Below are 12,633 nucleotides of genomic sequence, written 5' to 3'. Positions count from 1 at the left end.
TGTGGAGTCAACATGGATTGGATACTGATCAGTGTAGCCCAAAATTTTTCACCTTGTGTATGTAGGGCTGCCAACTGACCTTGAGAGTTCATCAAATTCCTAAAGTTCTTTTGACTTTGAGTTGGAGAATTGGGTAGAGTAGCACCTATTATCTTCATATCTCTCTCCAAATTTTCAATATGGCACTACACTTCTTGGGTGAATAAAGTTATATCACATAACTTGGTGTAAAAAGAGAAAATATTCTCTAATACTTTCTTTACACCATTAGTCTTGTTTTCTAATTCAACTTGACTAAGTATAAAGGCACTTGATATCTTTCCATTGACTTTGCCTTGAAATTTCCTCTCAAACCATTCAAGTAGTTTAACATTTGAATCTAGGTCTATATCATTTATCTTCTCCACTACATTTTACAAATTCTCCATGATAGGCTTGTCTTCTTCAAGTGTAGGTAAGCTAAATGCATCAAGAAAAGTGTCCTTGATAGATCTTTCAATGCTTGGTTCTACCTTTTCTCCCTTCTGAGTAGTTCTTCATTCTTTTTCCTTGCAAGAGCATCTTGAAGTATGGTCACCAGTTTAATAGTGATTATTGCAAGATCAAAATTTGGCAACACAATCACCGTATCCAAGTTTACCTCACCAAATGATGTAACATCATCTACCTTGGATGTGCTAGGAATAGGACTTGATGACCACAGTGGTGTACCTTCTATACTCAGCCTATGAAGAGCTTGACTTGGAGGAGTAGTAGTTTCAAGAAAAGTAACCAATGCTTATATTTCTAATTACTCCTCAAGCTTGGTAGTCAATAATAACTCTCCTATCTTATCCTTTACTTTCTTATCACTCTCAATTACACCTTGATCTTGTGCTATAGGTATATAAGTATCTTCCTAACCTATTTGAATTGGTTTCTCATCTTTATCTTATGTAGCAACTTCCTATAATAACACATTTTTCACCATCATTCTCATATTATCCATTGTTGTCTCTTTCTTTTGGTACACTACAATGGGAATTGTAGGTTGTACCATAGTAAATTAAGGCATCTTAAATATGTCTAATGTTTCCTACTTTGTAGATGTCTTTTCTAGCTTCTCATTTTCATATACTCTTACCAATATAGGATGACTATATAGTTGTGCCTTAGTGGTGGTGTCTAGCAAGATCTTTTTCATGTCCTCCTCTATCAAGGTATTAATGTCCTGAGCTATAGTATCATCTAAACATCCTTGATCTTTATTCTATCTATGTATACATCTATCACATGTTGTGGAGTGACACTCAACATCTATATATCAATTATACTCTATTCTATTTGTTGCTCAACTTTAGTTGTTGCCTGTGTATCTATATTATTTTTAGTGCCTTCCACATGTGCATCTTTTTTAGTGTCAACATTAGTAACCTAAGTTACTTTTTTCTCACCTATTTCTTCACCTACCTCAATAGGTGTCTACTCAATTTCCTTAGGTGTTGTTAGTTCATATATTACTTTCCATATCTGAGTGGACTTATAAACAACATACTCAAGTTCATTTCACAAAATACTAAATGCCCCATATTTAGGAGAAAATCTCCGTCTATACTTCTTAATGGCTTTTAACATTGTGGCCTTATCCAATTCTAGCATCACACTTTCTAGTGTAGTCTCTCTAATTTGTCTTTATGTATTGAGACTAAACTACTGTTCAAATCTATCATATAGAAACTTGGGTATAGAGTTCACAAGGTCATTTAGAGCCTTCTTGAATGTTTCCATCATGGCATATATTGACTCTTCCACTTGGTTCATCTCATTCTTTCCAAGTTTATAAAACTCAACATGTGTGAATCCAAATAAGTCAGCATTATTTTTTATATTCTCACACAAGTTTTCCAAATTAGAAGAAGTACAATGACTTACCACTTTTAATTGGTTGTTGTCATTAGATTATGTCCTTTCCTCATCTGATTTGGCTAAAGCAATGTATTTTCTCCTTTTTTTGGTTTTACTAGTTTGTAATTTTTTCTCCAATTTTGGGATGACCTAGTTTGGCCATACAACATATTTTAGGGGTGGCCTAGTCCTGGAATGCACCCCCTAGCCCTCATACTTTAGATGCATTACATCCTAATTTATTAGAGTAGAGGCTTATAATTCAACATAGTGAGATGCAAAGGCTTGCAATATAAAATTAGTGGTTAGCTACAACTCATGTAGCTCTAATATGAGATCTTTCTATTTCACAACAAGAGTTTTGAGAATACATGCCCACATAGGACGTTCTCAAAATGACAAAGAGAAGTTTGATGGAAAAAATTTAAAAGATAGAAGCTAACCTTCAATCTATGAAATCCATTAAGTTTTATTTGCAACAAGATCCTATTGCAAAATTCTTGATAAAAATGATACAAGATTTAATGGATCAATTTAAAAACTTACCCTAGAGTTACAAATATACCATAAAGAAGTACAATAGATCCCTTGTATGCATGCTTAGTTGGAAATTTTAAGGCAAGAGTTTCAATATGAAAGGTATTTAATATCATACTTATAATGTTGCATTATAAAATGGATTATTTTTATTATGAATTCCTTAAAGTGAGTTTTTTTCTTGCACTAAATAATCAAAATTGTAACATTGTTTATGTGTGTCTATAATAGAGGAATACATATGGTTATGAAAAGTTAATGAATATCGAGCAGGTACAATAGATAGACTCAACGAAAAATAATTTTATATCTATGGCAAGAGAAGTGGAGAGATTACATGTTGAGATGGTTAGTGCTAACAAGAGAAGGAGTGGTAATATTTTTAGCATGTAAATTTATACATTGAAATTGTATCTAATAAATGAAGAAGAAATTTAGACTTCATATATCTATAGGAAATCATTCAAATTAATTCACTAATTGATATTCTATCATGCTAACTAAATTTGTGATTAATTTGTATATCGTGTTCAGTTGCAGATTATGATACTAGTTTTAAGGATCTTGATTCTTATGAATCTCGTGGGTCTAGCATGTATGGGGATGGATTTGGAATTCCTTAGGTTTTCATTTTTATAATTTAAATGTTTATGTTAATTTTTTTATTTTATATATTTATTCTTTCATGTTCATGCTTGTAAATTTTGTTTGATTCAGATGGTTGGTGCATCAACTTGAAGTGGTGCTTCCTATGGCCCTAGGCCTACTTTGGGTAGGGAGATATGATATAACTTATGGATGTGGTTCAAAGGTGTAGTAAAGTACATTAAAATATTTTAATTATTTTCATGTATTTTAAGTTTTTTTATTCAAATGTGTTTCAAGAATTCAAAGCTTGTGGGCCTATATATTAGAAAATCATCATGAATTATGCTATTATTATAAATTAATGTGGTCTACATTCATATTTTTCTTGGTTTAGAAATTATGGAAGGTCACTGCTCATCTCAAAAATTATACAATTACTCTGTTACTGATAACTAGCTTTGACATTTTCTTATTGATAACACTTACAAACATGACACAAATATAGTACTATCAACTACATCATTGCACCTTAGTCAATGCAAATTCTAGTCTTATCCTCCTACAATTATAATAAAATCATAATTGGTTAACTTCTAAAATTCTCATGGACTTCTAGCTTTATATCTAGATAAATTCTTTTAAATATGAAAGTTTTCCTCTTTAGGTAATGTTGGCAATATGACCAATTAGTCAAATAAGATGAGATATGTGGTTGTCATTTATGGAAACATATGTTTTATAGTATAGCTAGGATTGTTTGTGATGGAAAAGTTTATAAATATTCGACAATGTTATAGCAACACAATGAGATCTATTGATAGTGGAATATATGTTAAGAATATTCTCTTGTGTAGTTGATTAAAGATGCATGACATCACCTTGATGATGTGTACTAGTGTGCATGTTCATACAGTCAACCAAGTTCAAGTTATTGAAGAAATACCAATACAGATACTTCACTATACAAAGTAGAGCAAGTCAGAAAATTGAGTTATACTAATTAAAGAATTATTTTGATTATTAATTCTTGATGAGCTGGCTCTAAGGATGATATGTGAGCTGACTAAGGAAGGATTTATTAATATGATTGATATAAGTAAAGAAATTCATTTGCGAAGTTAGATGTGAATGTGAGGTCATGTTATGAGATATGAGGCAAATTGATATATGGGCAGTTACTCTTTTTTGATGACATTGAGAAAACAAGAAGAAATATTGTCTATAGTCTACCAAAGGCTTGTATGAAGAGTTGAAAATTAGAAGAATTTTAAAATACAACAAGTGATCTAGTATTGTATGTATATCTATTCTCTTAAAGAACTTAATTATATAGTTGCATGTTAGGGAAGTGGGATCCTCTTGCACACATTTGTATATGATCCACCAACTCCTAATAGGGTTAAAGTTCCTAAGAGGGTTGAGGCTTCTAACAAGGCCTAGTCTCCTAACAAGGATTTGAGACACTATAAATTCTTCATAGACTCCTAATAGGGTCAACATCCTTAACTAGATTCTTTATATAGTGAATCATCTTGTGGGTTTCATCCCCACCGGGGTTTTCTCTAGGCCATGGTTTCCCTATTTAACAAAATATGGTGTTATGAGCTTTCTTTTTGTATGGTTGTTATACTATTCAACATTATTTCTTTTACTTTCTTATGCATGTGGAAAAGTAATTAATAATATCCAGTTGTGGGCAAAAAGATTGAAAATACTAATTCACCCCCCCACCTAGTATTATCTATTTCTAACAATCGGTATCAAACCTTAGTTATTCAAAAGAGGCTTAACTGCTTGAATAAAATCCCTATGGATATGGAATAGTTGAAGAAGAATCTTGAAGAAGGTCTTGAGCAAATTGATCTCCTTACTCATGAAAGATATGGTCTACAAGATAGATATGAATATGCAAAAGATTATATTGCTAAACTAAAGGACAAGATAGATAACCTGAAGCAAAAAAGACCTAGTGAGTGAACTAGTAATGATGATATTAAAGATCTAAAGAAAGAAAATGAGATCTTGAAACATGAGTTAAAAATAGTAGAACTCAAGCTAAGTCTTATAAAAAATTGGGGAAAGAATGATTCTGAAATAAAAGCTGAAAATGTAGATCTAAAATCCTAGTTAAGAAAAGTAACATCTAAGTTAGAATCTATCAAGATGGAACATGTAGAATTAGAGAACAATATTATTGTGAAAGGTGAACCAGTGCAAGTCATATAAAAACTTGAGAAATTGTACACCAGCAATGATAAGATTGAAGAACAAATATCTATATAAAAACCTAGTTATGATAAGACTAGGCTTGGATTCTTTCTTGGACAATCCAACAAGAAATTTATTGAGAGAAAAGAATGTAATTCTCTTGAAGTCAAGAAAGATCTAAACATGAGAAAATCTAATGATACATCTAAAGACAAAGAGAATGTTACTCACTTTGAGAAATCTCATGTCAGATGTGATGAACCTAAACATATTGGAGATAACTACAAAGGTAAGTCTTTTAAATCTATTTCAAATTTTTATTGGCATAATTGTCATGGTTATGCACATTATGAAATAGATTGTAAGAAGCCTAAAATCGATAATGATAATGCAAATAGTAGAATTTTTAGGAACACTAACCATGTAGGTAATAGAAGAAGATCTCATAGCAATGAAAGTGGAGAAAGATGACAAATTATTTGCTATAGATGTAATAATCTTGGACACATTGCAAGGAATTGTAGAGCACTTGATAACCTGTATGTCAATTATGTAATAACTTTGGACACATGTCAAAGTTCTATAGAATAGATAGAAGAACCCTAAATAAGAATCAAAACTATAGAAGAAAAAATAGAAGAAATGATGATAGTCTGAAGGAAGAAATGAAAGAGCTAATAGATGAACTAAAGGAAACATTTTTGAAGGCAAAAGAATCTAGAAGTTCTCATATAGTTTTGGTGTTCCAACAAAATCATGCTTTCATGACAACTCATAAATCTAAGATATTGATTTGGGACACATAGATTTGAGAGAATTTTTAAAGATATGCAAAAAACCCACTAAGAGGTCTCAGATTATTTCTACATTGATCCGATCAGGGATCATCAATGCAACATGAAACCTAGTGTTAGTATAGCCTTCAAAACTGATCATGACACTTGCAGAACATTTTGTTCCTAAAAAGAGGGTTGTCAAGAGCATAATGGGAGAGATCATTCTAGATCTTTGATCTAAGAACATTGAAAAGGTTTTCCATCTCCCACAAGAAGACCAAATCATTTGACTAACCTATGAGCAAGTAGAGAGATGGTATTACGAACATGTTGATGAGGCTTCTGACCTTACACCTTATAGAGAAGACTCCTCTGAGAAAGAAAACCAAAGAATTAGACATGAAAAGAGGATATATGAAAGAAAATATTGGATGCTCAATTATACTCTTGAGTAGGGTTATGGGTTTGCCACCAGTTGAACACTAGAACATTTTCATGGTGCACTTTATTGAAACAATAAAGAAAGTGGAGATGCCACTAGATTGGGCTTCTACTCTTAGCTAGAATTTATGTGAGTAGTTGGTGGTGGCAAAGAATAATAGGAAATTCTACATGACATCACACTTGGTGTACTTGTTAGCTACAAAAGCCACATATTATCCAGGGATTATAAGAGGGTCAACATGCAAGATGAAAATGCATGGCCATATATTATATACCCTCAATTGGTGAAGAAGAGGCTTTTAGAGCAAAGCAAAGAATATAGAATTGTTAACAATGCTTGCATATTTGCAATAATCTAGTTCATAGAAGGGGATTACATGAAGAGAATATCAGAAGAGGTAGCTACACAAATATCATTGGTCAAAGCTTATTACATCCAATTTTGTACATTCATATATTTGAAGGTAGTAGGTATAACTATTAACCCTAAGAAGCTCCCTAAATATCTTAGTGATAGACTCATCCTCCTAGAGATTTCCTAACAACTTTTTCTACCTATGATAGAGTTAGAAAGCAACATAAAATATGTTGGACCTAGCCTATGACTATAGGCCATTTTTAGGTAGATTAAAGGCAAGATATCCCATCTTTTGAATGTGAATGGGATCAGTATCCATTGGACAAGTATAATTCTCCTTAGCCATATTTTGAAAATATTAGGAGAGTACAATACTTGGCAGGCAAAACATTTCAACATGAGGAAGCCATTAAAAATAATTGGATGAATGAGACAAATGAATACGATGTCATATTAGGGATTATTGTAGGATCACTTTGTATTTGGAAAAGAAGGCCTTGAAAATAAAGATTCTATTGAAGACATTGCAATAGGACATGGAGGAGTTGCTTGATCCTTTATTCAACAGGGACATAATTGGTGAATAGCCTATAATAAATGCTAAGGCTGACAAGGAAGAGAATTCAGACATCAATCACAAGGCAAGGGACATCATGAAATTGACATAGGATTGGATCAAGAAACCCTTCAAACTTGATCCAATTCTAGAGACAATGATCTTTCATGCACAAGCCTATCAAACCAAAGGTAGAGGGAAAAAGGTAATCATCCCTACATTTATAGCTTAATCACCAGTAAGGTCAAAGATGGTGCACCAACTTGATAGGCTAGTTGGTTATTTTCAAGATCAAAAGGGGAAATGAAATGGTAAGAGGAAGAGGAATTCTCCTTAATGAGTTGAAATAGAAGAGGGAGAAATTCGAGCACCTCCACAACAAAGAGAGGAAAACATATAAGGGCCAGAAGATATAGAAGGCACACAAGCCCAAGGTGATCTCCAAATTTTTCTAGTTGGCCAAGTACCACTAGAAATAGAAATAGAAATTGAGGTACAAGAGGTTGCCCCCTTTGATAGGTAGAGAAAGCCTGCCCCTTAGAGCCTAAAGAAGGAAAATTAAGACTCCAATGAAGAGGAGACAAGGTGATCAAGAAAGTGATCCCTTTTCCATCAATCCTTGAACCTATCCTAGAGGAGGCTAAAGAGGATGATCTACCTTTGAGTCAGAGGACTTAGCTAGCTAGAGAAACAAAGAAGGAATAGAGGAGAATTTCTATGGTTACCCCATCATCTATCCCTAAAGAACCCATGCAAACCACTACATTGAAAGACCAAATGTAGTACTAGATAAATGAGAAGGATGTCAAGGGTACTGATATCTTTGAGATGTTAGATTTTGACTTTATTCCCTTGGGTACTCAGTTGGTTGGGGAAAATATTAGAGGCATGCCAACAAATCAACCTCAATATGAGGATTGAAATCAAATGCCCCTTGCATCACAAGGACCTAAGATAGTTAAAAAATCTTGGCTACAAGTCATATTTTTTTTAGACAAGGGATAGGTGACCCCTCTTCCTCTAGGTACAAAGATTGAATAGATCTAGGTAGAATATGAAGAAGAGCCATGTCAACTATCCACTGATGAAGTGTTAGAAGAGGGGAAAATAGGTGAACAAACTCAAAAAACTTCCCAAGATATATAGGTGAGAATTGTGGGCTCCATAGATATAGAGACTACTAGTGTAGACCCCTCACAAAGGGAGAAGACTCCAAAAATGAGTGATAATGAGAAAGGTATAGTTGAGCAAACACCTTCATCCTCTAAAGGTAAATCCTTGATGTAGAATATTCCAAGATGGATTAGAAAAGAAGTGATAAGAAACAAGAAGCAACAATTCACTACCAAGGAGGAGGATAGGATGGAATTGATAAAAAGTGCTAAGAAAGCTTAATTCATCTCCAAAGGATGTAAGAGCATTAGCCTTCATCATGAGTCATCAAATATAGGATTTGTTTACTCACATATATCTCCCCCCTCAAAAATATAATGTTAAAGAATTGACTCCAAGGGATTATCAGATCTAGGATGTGATGCTTAGCAAGCCAACCTTGGAAACTACAAAGTTAATGGTTACAATAGGTATGAAGGAGGTTTTCAGGAGCCTAGAACAGGATGGGGAAAAATTGATAACAATTTGGTGATAGAATGAGATCCTTAGGGATATTTGAGAAAAAAAATTGGCCCCTTGGATCCCACTAACCTTGAAGAAACTCTAAATGCAGCAATTCAAAGACATGATAGGGGAGCAGTTCATTTGGACCCTTTTTTGAATGCCTACCAACAATGGCGAGAAAGTTTTGAGGAGAAAGGCATTTTGATTATCCAAGGGAATCTTAAATTATTGCATGTTATGTAGGAGAATGAAAATAAGTTACTAGCAATTTTGAATCAATATTTTGGTTTAATGGATGAACTACATACTTGGGGAAAAGATTTACAAGCATTACATGCAATAAAAGGCTAGAGGTATCGAATGCTCATGGATGTATACAGAAGATGAACTACCTTTAATAGATTATTGGATTGAGAAGATTGAAAATGGAAATAAAGTAATGGAGTCATTACACATGGAGATTCATAGGCTCAAGGACCAAGACCAAGAGAAAATTTTGGAAGCTAAGAAATATTATAGTCATGCATGTCTAGACATTTTTGAGGATGATGCATGGGAAAAACTAATACCAATAGAGGTAGTAGTTTAGAGATTTTAGAAAAAATTTGATGAAATTTCTAATGATGAAGATATTTGGTAGGCTTTCAAAATAGAAGAAGCTTTGTTAGAGCTTGATACAAAATTTGGGGATTCTGCATAAACCTATATAGAAGTGGATAACTAGAGGCAGAAAGTAAAGGATAAATATAATACCTTAGATCTATTGAATATAGCTAAATTCATTGAGATAATTGAGAAATTCAAGGGGAAATACCCAAACATAGCTCTAGTATAAAGGGGAACAAAATCAAGAAGCTAGAATTTCAATTTTCACACTTGGTAAAATTTTGTAATTTTTGGCCTCTAAGGTGTGCTACTACACTATTGCACTAGGTGTGCCAAGTGTGATGGTGCACTAGGTTCAATGGTGTGCTTTTTGAAAAGTGTTTTGGAAGGTTTTGAAGAAGTCAGAGGTTTGCTAACAGTTAATTACCAATTCCAAAATTAGAGCTTTCCATGCATTAGAAACGTAGTTTGACAATAGTTTAACTCTAACAGACACCTAGTAAAGATGGAGCTTCTATTTTTGACACTTCCAAACACTCCTACATCAACTAATGGCTCTCTTCTTCTTATTTTCTCATGATTTATTTTTTTTATGACATGTAAAGGCTCATGTATCCAATTAATGATATAAAAATGGATGGAGTCCTTTTAAGCACCAATTAGAGAGTTAGTTTGTACATAATTACTTTGTTTTATTAATTTAGAAGTGCATGATTGAATAAAGATATCTCTCACTCTCAACACAAATTGAGGAGATGATTTATTATAAATATAGGATTATAATATGTAATCAAGATTGCCATTTTTTTGTAATAATATATGATTTTAGTGCTTGCATTTGGAGTGTAGTGATTCTTGCCTAATTATGTTATATTTTGTGGATGAATGTTCATGGAATGTAATTGAGCCAAAAGTTTATTACATTATTTCAAGTTGTATGATATTTTAATTCTTGTGTTTGCTATGGTTTCATGAATTCTATTGATGTATCTAGTTCAAGAAGAGATCACCCATTTTGTTCCTACATATCTTTTTGCCTCACATGAGTGCACTTTCCATGGCCTTGCAATTTGGTGAAAAGTGAAACATCTTATGGTTACTAAATTCCCCATCAACAATTGCATCAGTAGAATTAAAGAAGCACTGCTCCCACTTTCATTGGTTATCCACCAACCTTTTTGAAAGCTTAACTCATAGATGTGTTGTTTCTGAAGATTATGTCCATTAGGACTTACTTTTCATGTTATTTACTTAAACTTCTTTTCACTTTATCTTCATTATTTTCTTTACTAACCCCTTGGTTAAATTAGGAATTAATATAGTTGCATTATTATATTGCATTCATCATAAAATAGAAAAATACAAAAAAACATAGTCCTTTTTGTGTGTTTTATTCTTTTGAAGCAGCGATCAAATTTTACGTCTTATCTAAAGTTATCAGAACCAGCAAAGGCCTCCTCATAAACATTCAAATTTATCTTCAAGTAAGCAGACTTCAATAGGTCACAAGATTGCCCAGAACCTTGGAGTTGATCCTCGGATTAGATTTTCAAGAGAGTTCAAAAGGATTCCTATCATTAAGCATCGTGCAAAATGATAGCTCAACAGTACTTGATAAGATAGTAAAGTCACTTATTGTTTATGACTCATCCTACCTGAATTAAGAATTCTCAGTAAAATAGCATGTTAGTTAATAAAAATTGATGTTAGAGAGAATGCCACAAGTTGCATAGTTAGTAGTATATACTAGACACTAAGAGAATTCTATAGTAAAGTGCACATTGCTTGATATGATTAATATAAGGTTATGTAGAAAAATAATCTCTCTATTACAAACACATTTAATGCAAAGTACAAATTGTAAAACATTTAAAGGATGTAAATTGATTTACAAACATCATTTTCTTGTGTCAAATCTTAATTGCAATATTGAAGAGTGATTTGATAGCTATTTGAAGTGTTGGAGAAGCTTGTAGATACGTGCAATTGTTGAAAGCCCTAACACATGAAATTGAGGAATTTTTTGAAATTGTTGAGCATATTTTTAGTAATGGCAATGCAAGAAGTGTTTGATATCAGAAATAGACCTAGATATACTTTCAAGAAATACCCATTTATTTCTCTGCTTGATGACCCCATTGGAGCATTTTTGCAAGTACCAAAAAATGTTCTTCATGTCAAGGACAAAAGAATTTATATTTACTATAAGATAGAAAGCATAGGAGATATTGAGATCGATAAATAATTGGAGAGAATTTGAGACATCATTGAAACTAGAATATGCATACCTAGGACAACTTAACCTATTTAAGCACATGTTCTATACTGACTTTGAAAACCACAAATGGAAAATAATCATTTTGAGTAGAATTCATGATGACCTTCTATGGTTAGGAGATTCACTTATATGCATTGATAATGACCTAATTCATAAGGTCACTAGTTTGAGCAATGAAGGATGCAATCCTATGAACATAAATAATAAGCATAGAATAGTTGAAACAAATCTCAAGACAAGTTTTGATGGAAAAAACATGAATATCAATATCATTAAAGATGACAGACTAAGACTCCTAGGTAAAATTTTGGGTTATAAGTTCAACCATGGATCTAGGATAGATTCAATCCTAGCCAAATTTCTTCACATAGCTTATGTGATGGCAATAAAGGGTGGTAAGGTTAATCTATGTGATATTATCTAAATTGAATTGTTGGATAACATATCAAAAATCAAGAAGTCTAAGAGCACAATCTTTAGGTTTGAATCCCTATTGACTAATATATTCTTCTACGTAGCAAAGAAGTTTCTTCATATTTCAAATTGGGATGGAAGCAAGTGTGTAATGACAATTATCACTCATGTTTACAGATCTGAATTGGAAACAATAAGGGACAATGATATTGATATAATGATGAAATCATTTCAAGCTAAAATATAGCAAAGGTGTAGGATACCACCTACACTGATAGAGAAATATAAGGATGAATAGTGTTTCATGGTAGAAACAAATTTCACATGTATGGAGGTAGTAGTTCCTCGAGTAAAGTTCATTGAACCT

The 12,633-nt window shown here is 32.7% G+C and overlaps 1 pseudogene; it reads left to right on the top strand.

Moving 5' to 3' along the window:
* Positions 1–3,044, top strand: part of LOC149542636 (protein FLX-like 2) — a 31,809-nt pseudogene extending 28,765 nt beyond the window's left edge.
* Positions 3,045–12,633: the final 9,589 nt, after the last annotated feature.

This window comes from Cupressus sempervirens, chromosome 8 (assembly GCF_028749045.1).
Source record: "Cupressus sempervirens isolate cs-2001-9-10 chromosome 8, ASM2874904v1, whole genome shotgun sequence".
Classification (NCBI taxonomy): Eukaryota; Viridiplantae; Streptophyta; class Pinopsida; order Cupressales; family Cupressaceae; genus Cupressus; species Cupressus sempervirens.
This window is presented reverse-complemented; position numbering and strand designations above follow the sequence as displayed.